Genomic DNA, 13,724 nt, shown 5'->3' on the forward strand with positions numbered 1-13,724 from the left:
TGTAAATCTCTAGGCTACACAATCCTGTGTCACTCACATCATTATCAGATTTTTCATTAACAGCATACAGATTAGTGCTCTTTTTGAAACTGCTACTTGACTTTTTTGCATTTTCTCTTCCCTATGCAAACCATTTATTTTTGTCTGCCTGACACACTCTTCGTATATGCCCTACTTTGTTGCATTTTCCGCAAGTTTCACCTTTAAATATGCATTTGTTTGGTGTATGTGAGCCTCTGCAATAACAGTAACATAAATTGTTTGGCCTGTTTGGTTTCTGTTTAGATGCTGCAATTTTATTCACGCCCACTTTCATTCCTGACTGCAACTCAATTGTGCCTCTGTCTGTGGTTTACATGAATACAGTGATTTCAACTGCTCTTTTGAATGTAAATTATGTTTCAGTTAGGAGCCATTTTTGAATGCTTCCTCATAAGATTCCACAAGCTAAACAATCTCTTAGTGTATCATTAAGGCCATTACCAAACTGACAATGCTCAGACAATCACTTCAATTCAGCCACGTATGCTGAAATGGACTTTCCTTCTCTTTGATTCCACTTATGTAACCTAAAGCATTCTACAATCAACAATGGCTTTAGTTCTAAATGTTCCTGTATTACATTTACAATAGCAGCAAAGTGCCATTCTGATGGTTTGGTTGGAGCACTTAAACTGTATGCCTTTAAACCCAATGCACTTGCAAATTGTACTCTCTTCTCATTGCTATTTCATTTGCTTCAAAATACTGTTCCAATAACTCAGTATACATAAGCCAATTACCTGCCGTTTAATCAAACTCATCAATTTTTCGACACAGCCAGCCACTTCTGATATTTTTAATGATTATTGTCACCCAGTACTCACTCTTTATGAACACTGAATTCTTTAGTTTATGACCTTTTTTTTAACTCAATGTCTCTGCGTGTGCTGGGTTGTTTCTTAAAAATTTTATCATTCCTCACAACTTTTTTAGTTTGAACATCTCACTCCATTTTAACAGCTGTCTCAGGTTCATTTTAAAACTCTCATCCTCATCACCAATGTTATGTTTTGTAATTTCAAACTATTAAACTAATTCAAAGGAAGATATGGAAGTTGAAAATGTGTGTCTCACTATGGGTTTACTTTAAGCGAGGCGTGCACATATCACGTGGTAGCGAGATGATGTATGCAATTAACATATTTTTATATATAACCCATAAATTAATTATTTGAATGAACAAGAATACTTAATCAAACTGTGTAATTATATATACAAGATTACTCAAATATTATTGAAAATATTAAATACACAAAATGCTGGTGATCTTTCATTAGAACTAGAAATGGTTTAGAAGTATAACTTGTTCTTTCTTTCTTTCTTTTTAAATCTTTTTATTGAGTAAGTATACAAAAAAGGTAAGCCATATAAACATTAATACAATGTTAAAGTATAATAAAATTCCAAAAGATAACAATACCAAAAAGAAAATACTACAAACAATGTAATTTAAGCATAAGAAACCAAGATAACATAATAGTATACTAGATTTTATATATATCAATGAAAAAAAAAAGAAAAAAAAACCCCAAAAAAAAACCCACCGTGCAACTAACTAAAAGCAAAGCAAAGCAATGGGCTAACTTGAAACCAAACAGAGTTAAACTTAAAATCACGTCCTCAATCCCGACCTCCATTAAAACAGTGAAAAAAAAACAAGAAGGGTAAATATTACATTAAATGAAAATATCGAATAAAAGGTCCCCAAATCTGTTCAAATTTAAATGAAGAATCATAAAGGTTACTTCTAATTTTCTCCAGATTCAAACATAAAATCGTCTGAGAAAACCAAAAAAAGGTAGTTGGAGCATTAAGCTCTTTCCAATGTTGTAAAATACATCTTTTCGCCATTAAAGTAAGAAATGCAATCATTCTACGGGCTGAAGGGGAAAGATTACTAGAAATTTTAGGTAGTCCAAAGATAGCAGTAATAGGGTGAGGAGAGATATCTATATTTAATACCTTAGAAATAATATTGAAAATATCTCTCCAAAAAGTTTCCAAAGTAGGGCAAGACCAAAACATATGAGTTAAAGAGGCTATCTGCCCCGAACATCTATCACAGAAAGGATTAATATGCGAGTAAAAACGTGCTAACTTATCTTTGGACATATGTGCTCTATGAACCACTTTAAATTGAATTAGGGAATGTTTAGCACAAATAGAGGAAGTATTAACTAATTGTAAAATCTGCCCCCAATCATCCACAGAAATGGTAAGCCCCAATTCCTGTTCCCAATCTACCCTAATCTTATCAAATGGAGCTTTCCTAAGTTTCATAATAATATTATAAATCATAGCCGATGCACCTTTCTGACATGGATTAAGGTTAATTATCGAATCTAAAATATATATAGGAGGAAGCATTGGAAAGGAAGAAAGTATAGTACTTAGGAAATTTCTAACTTGTAAATATCTAAAAAAATGTATTCTTGATAAGTTATATTTATTAGATAATTGTTCAAAAGACATAAGGGAACCATCTAAAAATAAATCCAAAAACCGTAAAATACCCTTAGTCTTCCAAGTTTGAAAAGCGCGATCCGTAAAAGAGGGAGGAAAAAATATGTTACCTAAAATAGGAATCGCTAACCCGAATTGATTAAGATCAAAAAATTTTCTGAATTGAAACCAAATGCGCAAAGCATATTTAACTATCGGGTTAGAGACCTGCTTAAGGCGTTTCGAATCAAAAGGAAGAGAGGAACCTAAAATAGAACCAAGTGTATAACCCTGAACAGATTGTAATTCCAATGCTACCCATTTAGGAATAGATAGTATGTCCCGGTCAAGTAACCAAAATTTCATATGTCGAATATTAATAGCCCAATAATAAAATCTAAAGTTAGGTAATGCTAAACCTCCATCTCTCTTAGCTTTCTGTAAATGTATTTTACCCAGTCTCGGATTCTTATTCTGCCAAATAAATGAAGAAATTTTAGAGTCAACTTTATCAAAAAAAGATTTAGGAACGAAAATTGGTAATGCCTGAAACACATATAAAAATTTTGGCAAAAAAAACATCTTAACTGCATTAATACGACCAATCAAAGTTAAATATAAGGGAAACCATTTAGATGAAAGTTGAGTAATATGGTCTATTAATGGTAAAAAGTTAGTCTTAAATAAATCTTTATGTTTACAAGTAATTTTAATCCCAAGATATGAAAAGTAATTATTAATCAATTTAAATGGAAATTTATAATATAAGGGAAGATGTTTATTAATCGGAAAAAGTTCACTCTTACTAAGATTTAATTTATAACCTGAGAAAAGACCAAATTGTGCTAATAACTCTAAAACAGCAGGAATGGATCTCTCAGGATTAGAAATATATAAAAGTAAATCATCAGCATAGAGTGATAATTTATGGGACTTTAATCCCCGAGTTATCCCAGTAATATTTGAAGATTCTCGAATAGCAATTGCAAGAGGTTCTAATGCAATATCAAATAATAGGGGACTAAGAGGACAGCCTTGTCGAGTACCACGAAAGAGAGGAAAAAAAGGTGAGTTTAAGGAGTTAGTACGAACCGAGGCTACAGGGGAGTGATATAACAGTTTAATCCAGGATATAAATTTCAAGCTAAAATTAAACATTTCAAGCACCTTAAATAAATAAGGCCATTCTACTCTATCAAAAGCTTTCTCGGCATCTAAAGAAATAACACACTCAGGAACATTTTGTGAGGGAGTATAAACGATATTTAACAATGTACGAATATTATAAAAAGAGTAACGACCTTTAATAAAACCCGTTTGGTCTTCCGAAATAATAGAAGGAAGTACTTTTTCTAGTCTATTTGCTAATAACTTAGAAAAAACTTTAGAATCAACATTTAATAAAGATATTGGTCTATAAGATGCACATTGAGCAGGGTCTTTATCCTTCTTTAGTATTAAAGAAATTGATGCTCTATTAAAAGATTCCGGAAGTTTACCAAGTTTCAAAGAAGCCTCAAAAACCTTATAGAGCCAAGGAATCAATAAAGAAGCAAAACATTTATAAAATTCAACGGTAAACCCATCAGGGCCAGGAGCTTTCCCCAGATTCATAGAAAAAATAACATTCTTAATCTCATCCATTGTAATGGAAGTATCTAATAAAGAAGACATATCCTGTGAAATCTGAGGGAAGTCTAACTTATCTAAAAAATCATTCATATATTTAGAATCTCGAGGAGACTCTGATTGATATAAAGAAGAATAAAAATCACAAAAGGTTTGATTAATCCCCACATGATCCAATATCAACCGATCATTTTGGTTATAAATCTGATTGATTTGAGATTTAACATAATTATAACTTGTTTTAAACAAGTACAGAGGTAGGGAAAGGATATAAAATAGGGCACATATTCAAGCAAATGAATGAGGAAGATTCCCTTGCACACTTTCCAGTTTAATATACAGGATTCAATGTTCAAATTGTGACTTTCTCTACATTATAGAACAAAGAGACAGCACATACTGTAGATACAGTAACAAGGATGGCGCGCCAATGTCTCTGCTTTTGTAAGACTTTAAGGAGAATCAGCTTGTCATGCGTACAGTTGAAAAATATCATACATGGTTGTACCATGGTCTGGTTCAGTAATTCAGATGCACAGGAACATACAGAGTTGCAAAGAGAAGTAGATTCTGCCCAATACATCACTGGCACATGTTTTCCTAATGTTGGTAGTATTGACAAAAGGCACTGCCTAAACACACCAAATCTATCCTCAAAGATCCCACCAGCTGCGGCCATGCCATCTACTCACTGTTACCTGGGCCTGAGGCTGAACACCACCAAGCTTCAAGAATAGCTATTTCCCCTTAAGTATTCAGTTCTTAACCAATTTGCAAACCCAAATCACTACAGTTTAACAATACTATTACTACTTTGATCATATTGCTCTGAAATGGGCTTTATTTATTTTGTTCCGGTCTTCTTTTTTTGTAACAACTGTGTATAAATTATGTTTAATTTATGTTTTGTGTGAATGGTGATTATATGATGCTATGTGCCTACAATGCTGCAGGAAGCAAGCATTTCATTGCACTTGTGCATTAGTGTACTGATGCCTAAACTCGATTATGACGACAGATTGGGTGATAACTTTACAGAGCACCTGTGTTCAGTCAGCACGAGTGAATCTGAGCTATTTCTAATTCCTTGTTCCATCCCACTTGAACCACTCTGTGGCCTCCTGCACTGCTGGAAGGAAATTCATAGCAAGCTTGTGGAATAAAACTTTCTTTCTTGGCATATTTCAGCCTTCCAGTCTCAGTATTGGATTTTCCAACTTTAGGTACTCCACTCTTTCTTTCTGTCCACATCAGAACTAGCTATTTTTTCCTGTCATCTAGTTATGGTTCTGACCCAGTGTTTACTCTTTCTACCAAATGGATGTCTTGGTCAATGTGGACAAGTTGGACAGAAGTGCTTGTTTCATGCTCTATACTATGACTATGATTCTAGTGTAGCTGACCTGCTGGGTATATCCCAAACTGTGCTATAAACAACTTTTAACATAGACAGGGAAACACAATTTAACTCACTACTATATTAATATATTCGATTTCACCCCCAACCCCCTCACCTTCTTTGCAACTGAAACATACTTGTTTTTTCCTCTCTCTCCCAACATGTACAATATGAAATATTAGGTCTGTTTCTCCCTCCACAGATGCTGCCTGACCGGTTGGGTATTTCTAGGATTTCCTTCTTGACAGATTTCCAATATCTACAGTTTTGTTTTCCTGAGAGAAGGCGTGTGTGTGTGTGTGTGTGTGTGTGCTGCCTTGAAAATGAGAAGGAAGGAAGGAAAAGAGCAATTACAGCTTTTCCTGTCAGGATCAGAAGAAGGAGAATTTGGGGGAATATCAAATTCCACTTCACATCTTGCACCCCTACCCCCTCATCCCCATGCTCAGAGTGCTTAATATCCATCCTGTAGCCCCTAACCCTGGCGGGATGTCAGAGCTATCTGTATGCGGTGAGAAGCAGCTTTAATTCATCACGGAATTGGTCTCATCAGGGCCGACTGATGCCTCAAATGACAAATAAAAAGTTCTTTAGAAAATGGGCATTTTCTCAGCTCTGGAACAGTCATAAATATTAAATATGTGCATTATAATTCTGTGCATCCCTCCTGCATGACAATAGGAACAGAATGTTCAGAACAAACTTAATCCAAATTATAATACCTTTCAGAAATCAGCAAGGAGGCAGGTGAAATATAGAAAGCTTGTCCACAGACATTAAGTAAAAAAACTGCTCCATTAGGCCAGAAGGTTTGTCAGTTTTGAGGACCAAAATAGAAACTGTATTGAACAAAGACTATGGTCACTATCTTCCACTGGATAAGACTTGAATAGAATACAACCTGTAGTTCAACCTCTGTGGAAAGCATAATTTGAACCTCACATAATTCTAGCTTATTGCTAAACACCTGCCTACATTGGGGTGGCACAGAGTCTTATCGGTTAGCATAACACTTTATAGTGCCAGTGACTGGGGTTCAATTCCTGCAGCTATCTGTAAAGTTCTCCCCGTGACTCTGTGGTTCTCCTCGGGGTATTCTGGTTTTCTCCCATATACATTCCAAAGATATTTGCTTAGTAAATAATGGGCATGCTATGTTGGCGCTGGAAATATGGGACACTTGCAGTCTGCCCCCAGCACCTCCTTGGACTATGTTTGTTTTTGACGCAAATGACACATTTCACTGTATGTTTTAAATAAAGCTTTACCTTTAAATGATTCAGGAGCAAAATCAAGAAACCGCATGTTTCTTTGGTGAGTGATTTTACTGGTGGTTTCTTAAGGTTGTTATAGCTGAGGGAGGTAATAGGAATAAGTTCCCACTTCCTATTAAATGTTCCCAGTGGTGTGTGTCTCAAATAGCCTTTACAGGTTGCTTAGTTACTAAGCCTATCGGATCCATTTCTACTGACCGGAGAAGGTGCCAATGTGGGTTACTGGTGCCTTAAAACCAACTGCTTCTGGCATATGGGGCTTGTCAGCCATCATTGACAGCTCATCTAGGAGAAGGGGATCCCTGATTTCAAACCTCCACCGGCCTGCGGCTCTACTCACTCATGGGGAAGGTTTTTTGGGAGTAAACCCCGAGGAAAATTTTGGAGCTGGAGTCCCTAAGGTAATCATGTTGCGTTCAACACTGGCTGGCAAGTCTTGCAGTGCAGCTGGTGCCAGGCTGTATCAGTGTCTGCCATTCCTTTGGATCACTCGGTTGCACGGAGAGTGGGAGCCTGCTACATGGGCAACAGCTATCTCTCCATATCATACACCCTGGCTTGCGTATCATGTAGATCACTGGGACCAAATGGAAGGCCTTGAATTCACCGGCAATGCCTGGGGAATTGGTATAGCAGATCTGTGCTTAATGGCATTGGTCCTCAAATGTCCTACGGCAATGGATTATATTCTACTTTATACAGCCAATCATTTGGCAAAGATCTTCAATACACAATTCAGTACTGCAATGGCATTTATCAGGGAGATACTGTGTTAAATGGTTGTCAGTCATCTCACTCTCTTAAACTCAGAGATATTGAAATGTGACTTGCCTGAGGGAGCATTACAGATGATCCTGTCCTGTCATTCACTGCAATAAAATAGACGAAAACCAACAACTTAGGAATTGTGAATCTCTCCAACACTGTTTATGAACAACAGTGAGCTACGTACCTCAGACAACATCACCATTAAATACCATCTCATGGCCTGAATCCAGTCTGTCAGAGTTCAACATCAAACATGTTGGTCCACCTTGGAAAAGATCAGATTGGATTAGAGCAATTTCACAGAAGAAGAACCATGAAAAAATACATGCCATTGTATCCACCATATCAATATTATCCACAAAACGTGTTTCTCAAGTTCATCCCATTTCCTAGTGCTTGGCATAAATTCCAGACATTCAGTCCTCACAACATATTCCTCACCTCTTTTTGAATCCTTCTATGAGTCAACTTAAATATATTACCCCTGAAATATTTGACCTACTATTGCCTCCCATTGACACATGAAAAATCTACCAAAATCCAATGAATAAACCAGGTTCCTTATCATTTGGGCAAACTGTTTCTTCAATGTCTAAAATTCATGAAATAATCCCTGTTTTAAAATAATTTAAAAACTCATTGTCTTCAATTATGCATTTCTAATCAAACAGCCAAAACAAAACAAAACTTGAACTCTTATTCATCACTCCCTCCTCATCAAATGTCTTTGCAGTAGAACATATTGTGATCAGGTGTTTCTCTTCTGACACCATATCTAATTGAACTCATTTATTGCAGAAATGGCCATTTAAAACTGAATGATAGGGTTTGTACCAAGAGCTCTCCTACATTTAAATTAGCCTTTCTTTACTGCTCTTGCACATGCACTTTTTCTCCAATACAGATGGGTGAGCATAAACCAAAGAGTTTCAACCATCTCAATTATACAGAATATATTAAAAAACAAGAGAAATTATTCCAAATTGAAAATTTCACACGTTGTATCTCACTGTTGCTCCTCAATATTTAATGGAAGCATCAAAATCCTTCAGACGTCCAGGAGGAGAGATGTGGTAAAAAATAGGCATGGCTACAAAGGCAATCCATACCTTTACACATTCACTAGGCAGTCATTTATGTGCATGTCTAAGATCACCCAAAACTTTGCCACTCAAGGCCTACTTTATATCAAGTACTGTTCTCTAAACACATTGTGATTGTTGCTCACATTAAAAGTTTCAAAATACATCCAAAGACTCTTCCCTTTCCATCAATGCAACCTCCTGTAACCAGAAAAGCAGGTCCAGGTCTGCATTTCAAGGGGCTGAAGTATTTAGTGTAGCTCGGTAAAAATTAAGGTTTGAGGTCTTCAGCTTCAAACCTTAACTCTTGTGTCTCTTCCCACAGATACGTACCGACCTGCTGAGTATTTCTAGCATTTTCTACTTTCATTTTAGATTACTAGCATTTGCGGTTTCTGTTTGATGTTCACATACATTGTTAAAATAGATTATATTTACTGGAATGACAGCACCAGTAATCAATTTACTTTCAACACCTCTTGTAGGTCCTAAGGAAACTGTCCTCTCATACATATGTAAATAAAACTGCAGCATAATCAGTATCATAGCCTTCAACTTCCCAGGGCCTAAAATGTGGAGCTAAAGCTCCACAGTCACATCCACCTTGAAAAACCTGCTATTGTCCTAATATTCTTAATAAAATTCATTGCCAATAAACACTTCAGTGAAGTGGTTTGGGATGTTTTGAGGCAAAGTATTATGATGTACCCAAGAGAAAATGTTTAAACATATCCATAAAAATGCCCATTGAAAGTCTTAATAAGCTACATTGCCAGTGAACCAACCAAATCCCATAATCGCTTTAATGCATCTTCCAACTTCATAAATGCTAGGATATAAGCACTATACAAATTTAACTTGTTATTGTTCTCTTCATCCTGATGCTCTGAATCATGGATCTCTTTCAGCCGTTCCACCTTACATGGTAATGGTATCGGTGGTTGACACATTTTTTTCATTTCAGACATCTCACATCCTCTTTTCAAAGTCTCAGTGTTGCTACTTTTTTACATATTGTTAGTGCCTGGAGAGTCTTTTTCACCTCTAATCATCTGAACAGAGAGGCACTATCTGTCTGTGTTATATCATATATGGTACTAAATAATTTAGTTCTCCTATTGAATGCAGCAGAGTGGTGCAGCTGGAAGAGCTAATGCTGGCATCTCCAGCAACCTGGGTTCAATCTTGACATCCAGTGCTGTCTGCATGAAGTTTTGACACAAATTTCCTATTCCTGCTACAGCTTTCTCTCACCTCCAAAAGATATGTTGGTAAGTTAAATGGCTACTTTAACTAAACCCTAATGTTGGTCAGTGGCAGGAGAAATGGGCAGGGGAAAACTAATGGGAATACAAGAAGGAGCAGAAGAGAGTAATGTAGATAAGTGCTTGTTAATGTAGACTCAATAGGCCATGGACCTATTTCCATGCTGAATAACAGTGATTTTCACGTATTCTTTTTGAAAACTCAATAAAAATTGTATTAGAAAAAAAAAGGAAGAACCTAGGGGAAATACAGGCAGCTTTACGGAGAAGCTGTACAAAATGTTTAATTAGCATAAGCATCAATCTATGGCAAGTGTAACAGTTTTGCTGGCCTCACATCAGAATTTAGAGCTGATCAGGACATTAACCCTGTTGGCAGGAATGGTCAACCACAGGAATGGTCCAGTTTCCAATTTCCATCACTAACCTCAGCCCAACAAGGCCTGCCTTTTTTGGGTGATTTAAAGTTTTGTAAAGACCCATTGATCAATCACTTATTTTAGTACAAATTCTCAGTCCATAGGAAGACAAGGAACAAGACTCTCCTAATTCAAACATCCGCCTCAAGACACATAAACTAGTGGACATCTGAATACGTTCTGAGGCATAGCCACAGACATGGAGACCTAGAGACATAAAGCACAGAAACAGAACTTCTGGCCAACCATGTCAATTTATTAGCTATCTGTACTAATCCCCATTTACCTCACAATCTATGCCTTGTTGATTCAAGTGTCCGTTTAGAGACTTTTTAAGTGTTGTCAGATTATCATTTTCCCCCAGATGCTCCTCTCACAACCCAAACCCAAACCCAGATGTTTAAATGTCCACTGTAAATTGTTCCTCATGGTTAGATGGGTGGAAGAATCAGGAGGGAGGTGATAGGAATGTGGGGAGAACAAAAATGGGTAAGTGTAAATGGGTGCTTAATGGTCAACTCAGACTTGGTGGGCTAAAGGACATTTCTGTACCATGTGACTCTATGTCTAAAATTATAAATATGGGCTACAGATGAATATAAGTTAACACAAAATGACCGTGCAGCATTGATTTGATACTAGACATGTTGGCACAGAAATAATAACAGAAAGAATTTGGTCAGGACGTGAAGGGATACAGAGAGAAGGCAGGAAATTGGGGCTGAGAGCAAAAATGGATCAACTGAATGGAGCAGACGATAGACCAAACGGCCTCATCCTGCTCCTATATGTTATGGTCTTATGGAAATGCTTAGCAAGTCAGCCAGCATCAGTGGAGAGAGAAACAGAAGTAAAATTTCAGTTTAAATTCCCGTCATCAGAACCAGAGAAGGGTTGAAATTCATGCAGATTTTGATCTAAAGCATTAAAATCTAGTATTTCTTCACACATTCAGCCTAATTTGCTAGGTATTTCAATTTTTTAATTATTTCATATCGCTAGCTTCTTCAGTATGTTGCTTCTCACTAATGACACAGAGCCCATCTTCAGTTGGTGATGTTGAGCGGTACGGCTAAGCATGTGAAATTGAAACATCTCCACACAAATTGAACGGATGATTGAGTGAAAAACTGGAAAGTGGGAATAACTCTTCAGGGAACTGTGAAACATAATAATTGGTAGAATGTTTACGAGGGGTTCTAATTATATTGGCTATTATAATCATGATATTATAATGACCAGGCTAATTTCCAGGTGCCTTGAGGTCACAGGTTGTACTCACAGGGATAGTTCATCAGGCTTGTAAGGATGAAATGCAGACATCAAGAGGACAATATGCATGAGACTGCTTTTGTCTTGGATAAGTACCAGAAAAGTATTAATTTAATAAGATGGTGCTCACTGATACGTTAACAATTTACTATGCTCTGGCATTTACCTTTAACCTGCAGGTAAAGAATTAAATAGGCAAATGAAGAAATAGACATATAGATAGAATCTGAAGAACACAGATTAGAGCACAGATGAACAGGCTGCAAATTGCAGTGTTAAATCTTATACAAACCATTGAACAGAACTGTACCCTTACAATCACAGCATGTGAGCCTGATTGATCTGAACCATATGCTATTCCTGATTCTTCCTCATTTATTCTGAGATAACATTCTCATCTCCCAACCATAATCAAACAGCACCCCCACTCACATCAAACCTACCATTATCTCACCGCCAGCAGCCTAATCCTATGCAAAGCATGTTCAGGATACAAAGAATAAGACATCAGTGGTGTGCTTGGAGAATTGTTTGAGAAACATCAATCAAGGGTTCCCGTACTCTCTGTGTCTTGCAAGTTACAACTGTTCCTGCAGGATTTGTAACTCTCTGGTGATTATCAGATTGCAGTGTAGAAGTCATTAGTGACTCATTAAAAATCACCGTGGTTGGCTCCTCTCCTAATAAATACTGCTGCAAATATGAAGAAAGGTCGATGAAACAGATTGTAGGGAATGTGGGGTGGTGTTATTATGTCATTGGGTTTCCAACCCTTGAAGAGTGTTTTTATAATTTATTTCAAACATAAACATTATCTATAAAAGAAAAGCTTTCACTGCATTCATAGGTTCGTCAGAACCATATAATTGTAGTGTTATCAACTTAATTCATTTAATGTACAAAGCACCCACAGCAGTAATGTGGCTTCTTTGGTCAATATACTCACGTGTTTGTGAGGCTGCTGTACAGGCCTTAGTCCCTCAGTGCACAGGGACTCAGGACTTTAGATTGCACAACATTAGACCTGGCTAACCCAGCTTCAATGCATCCCTTATTCAAAGTTCAAAAGTTCAAAGCGACTTTATTATCAGAGTACATACGTGTCACCACATACAACCCTGAGATACTTTTTCTGCGGGTATACTTAGCATAATAACTAATAGAACAATAACTGTAAACAAGATCTGTAGACTCTAAATATTTTTTAAAGTCTGTCACGTATAATCTGCAAACAAACTGTGCAAATGCAGATATAAATAAATAGCAATAAATAAGGAGCATGAAATAACCAGACAAAAGAGTCATTAAATGAGTGTAGTTGTCCCCTTCTGTTCAAGAGCCTGATGTTTGAGGGATAGCAACGGTTCTTAACCCTGGTGGTACAAGTTCTGAGGCACCTATACTTTCTACCTGATGCAGCAGTGAGTAAAGAGCATGGCCTGGGTAGTGAGGATCTTTGATGATAGATGCTGCTTTTCTACGGCAACAGTTCATGTAGATGTGCTGAATGGTTGGGAGGGTTTTACCTCTGATGTACTGGCCAAATCCAAACTTTTGTAGGATTCTCCACTCAAAGGCATTGGTATTCCATTACCAGGCTGTAATGCAGCCAGTCAGCACATTTTCCACCACACATCTATAAGTTCATCAAGGTTTTCGGTGACATGCTGAAACTCCGCAGATTCCTGAGGAAGTAGAGGTGCTGTCGTGCTTTCTTTGCAATTATATTTATATAATGGGTCTAGGACAGGTCCTCTGAGATAGTGACACCGAGGAATTTAAAGTTACTGACCCTCTCCACCTCTGATCCTCCAATGAGTACTGGCTCATGGACCTCTGGTTTCCCTCTCCTGAAGTCCACTATCGATTCCTTGGCCTTATTGACATTGAGTGAGAGATTGCTGCTATTACACCACTCAACCAAATTCTCAATCTCCCTCCTGTATGCTGATTCATCACCACCTTTGATTTGACCCACAATAGTGGTGTCATCAGCGAACTTGGATATGGAGTTGGAGCTGTACTTAGCCACACAGTCATAGGTGTAAAGTGAGTAGGTCAGGGGGCCAAGTACACAAGCCTGTGGTGCTCCTCTGCTGATAGAGATCCTTTATCTTGTATTCTGCAGACTG

At 37.2% G+C, this 13,724-nt stretch overlaps 1 long non-coding RNA gene across 1 annotated transcript; it reads right to left on the reverse strand.

Annotated features, from left to right (window-relative positions):
* Window positions 1-7,617: 7,617 nt before the first annotated feature.
* On the reverse strand, window positions 7,618-12,066 carry LOC134337515 (uncharacterized). Its single transcript, XR_010016014.1, has 3 exons — window positions 12,036-12,066; window positions 7,739-7,819; window positions 7,618-7,655 (listed from the first exon to the last, which is right to left on the reverse strand). It is a non-coding gene; the product is annotated as an uncharacterized LOC134337515 (long non-coding RNA).
* Between the last annotated feature and the right edge of the window lie 1,658 nt (window positions 12,067-13,724).

This window comes from Mobula hypostoma, chromosome 24 (genome assembly GCF_963921235.1).
Source record: "Mobula hypostoma chromosome 24, sMobHyp1.1, whole genome shotgun sequence".
Taxonomy (NCBI): Eukaryota; Metazoa; Chordata; class Chondrichthyes; order Myliobatiformes; family Myliobatidae; genus Mobula; species Mobula hypostoma.